Genomic DNA, 2,954 nt, shown 5'->3' on the forward strand with positions numbered 1-2,954 from the left:
CCTTGCGTCATAACTCCTCCCCCTTACGGAAAAGGTCCCTTAGCCCACTTGATTCTAGCATCTACCCTGAGGTCTCCTATGTAAGTGGTGTCTATGTCAGTAAGTTTTGAGGTGTGTGTAAGTAAGTAGTGTCAGTAGGTTTTGCGTTGTGTGTGTGTCAGTAAGTAGTGTCAGTACGTTTTGTATTGTGTCTGTCAGTAAGTTTTGCATTGTGTGTGTGTCAGTAAGTGGTGTCTGTGTAAGTTTTGTGTTGTGCCGTGTGTGTCAGTATGTTTTGCGTTGTGTGTGTGTGTGTGTGTGTGTCAGTCAGTCCTGCAAGTGTGGCGGTACGCTCCGGGACGGCGTACCTTTAAGAATGGGTCCGCCAGTACGCCATTCCCCCGCCACACTGTAAAACACCACCACCAAGCTCCTAGATCTTGCTCGGAGTTGCCGCCAGCACCTTCTTCCTTTTCCAGGAAAAGGACTGCTGGGAGCATGCCATCAACCTCCCACACCTGGCAGACTGGCAGAGAAAAAGTGACAGTGGCTGCCGGGCCAGCGGTGTGTGGGTGGTATTCAGTATACCAGTTGTTGGGATCTCGGTGCACATTATACCGGCGCTGGAATCCCGACAACCAGCATACCGACACCTTTTCTCCCTCTTGGGGGTCCACGACCCCCCTGGAGGAAGGATAGCGTTGTGCTTACGTGCGCCACCGTGCCCGCAGCGTGGGGAGCGCAGCGAGCCCTCAAAGGGCTCATTAGCGCTCGCCCTGCTGTCGGGAAGCCGGCGGTCGGGATCCCAGCGCCGGTATGCTGGCCACTGGGGACCCGACCGCCGGCAACTCATACTATGCCCCGGTGAGTAATTCTAATGGTCGGGACCCCGCCCCACAAGTACAATGAGGCAGCACTCCCGAGTTTTGCTGGTGCAGTAAGATTTATTGATCCAGAATCTTACTTAATAAATCTTACTGCACCTGCAAAACTCGGGAGTGACGCCTAATTGTACTCTGTCTACAGCTTGAAAAACTGAAGGAGGGCACTGGAGCAAATATTCACATCATAACAGGATGAGTGCTGGGTACACAGCTTATATATAATATTTTTTATTCTATAACCAGTGTCACATCCTGCTGTCCTTGTCTCTGTAGTCCGCAGGGACAGGGGGTATCTGTGCCATGGATTCACATAATATATAACCACTCCACCTAGTGTCACATGGTTACATCCCTTAATGACATATGACCATGCCCACGGCGCGCAGGCACAGTACCACTGAGAAAAAAAATGCTGTGTGCCACTGTGCACCACTGGTGTCAGTAAGAAGTGTCTGTCAGTAAGTAGTGTTTGTGTCAGTACATTTTGCATGGTGTCTGTGTCAGTAAGTTTTGTGTTTGTGTGTCAGTAAAGTCTGTCAGTAAGTGGTGTCAGTGTCAAAAAGTTTTGTGTTGTGCGTGTGTGTCAGTAAGTAGTATTTTTGTCAGTATGTTTTGCATTGTGTGTGTGTCTGTCAGTAAGAGGTGTCTATGTCAGTTAGTTTTGTGTTGTGTGTGTGTGTGTGTGTGTGTCAGTAAGTAGTGTCTGTCAGTAGGTTTTGTACTGTGTGTGTCAGTAAGTAATGTCTGTCAGTAAGTGGTGGGTGTCTGTGTCAGTAATACCCCTTTCACACCACAAAAATAACCTGGTATAGACTGGGTATATTGCCGGGTCGACACGTTTCGATGTACGTTGTGAAAGGGGTCATTGGCGAATTCCGGGTTGCCTGACCCGGTAATTCAACCCGGGAATAAAGAAGGGTTATTCCCGGGTTAAATACCAGGTCAGGTGCAGTCTGAACGGGTAACCCAGGTTGATACAACCCGGGACCCGTTCACTGCATAGGGAGTGGCGGCTCGGAGATGATCTCATCTCCCAGCGCCGCCTCCGCACCCGCCCCTGATGCCGACTCCATCTCCGCCCACGATTGGCAACCTGAACCGGCAAATTGCCGGCTCGGGTTGGCGGTGTGTATGGTCAAATGCCGGGTCCCACCCAGGAATGGACCCATTTCCAATTCCCAGGTGGGACCCGGCATTGTGATGTGAGAGCGGTATAAGTATTGTGTTGTGTGTGTGTATGTGTGTGTGTGAGTGTCAGTAAATAATGTCTGTGTCAGTAAGTGGTATCTGTATTGTGTGTGTGTGTCAGTCAGTAATATCTATCAGTAAGTGGTGTCTGTGTCGGTAAGTTTTGTGTTGTGCGTGTGTGTGTTAGTAAGTAGTGTCTGTCAGTAAGTGGTGATTGTGTCAGAAAGCTTTGTGTTGTGTGTGTGTGTGTTTGTGTCAGTAAGTAGTGTCTGTCAGTAAGTGGTGACTGTGTCACTCACATGGCACAAGCCACACACCCTTTTTCGACCACACCCACACCACACTGATCACACCCCCACATCACTAGTCACACCACTGCAGCGCTTGTCACACCTCCTGCCGAGGCACACAATAGGCCCTTCCTTAATTTCAGCTCCAGGCCTATATGTACCTTAATCTGGCACTGCATACACACCTTACTTATATGATGGTTGCTCACAATGTAGAACCTCTGAAGAAATGCATCCGCCTTGGGAAGACGATGTCTTCAGTCGTTATTCACTATTCATGTAAGTCACATCGCCTGGAAGATACCTGTTTCTGTAGGAATATTAACAAGGTCATCATCATACAATAGCGGTTCAACCAGACTCGTGCCCCCCATGTCACTTCCTGCCCCCTGTGTCTCTCAGCCACACCATCACCTCCCCACTGTGTCATTTCTCAGCACATCATCACCTCCCCACTGTGTCATTTCTCAGCACATCATCACCTCCCCACTGTGTCATTTCTCAGCACATCATTACCTCCCCACTGTGTCATTTCTCAGCACACCATCACCTCCCCCTGCATCATCTCTCAGCACACCATCACCTCCCCCTACATCATCTCTCAGCACACCAT

The sequence above is a fragment of the Pseudophryne corroboree genome, chromosome 1, assembly GCF_028390025.1.
Source record: "Pseudophryne corroboree isolate aPseCor3 chromosome 1, aPseCor3.hap2, whole genome shotgun sequence".
NCBI classification, from domain to species: domain Eukaryota; kingdom Metazoa; phylum Chordata; class Amphibia; order Anura; family Myobatrachidae; genus Pseudophryne; species Pseudophryne corroboree.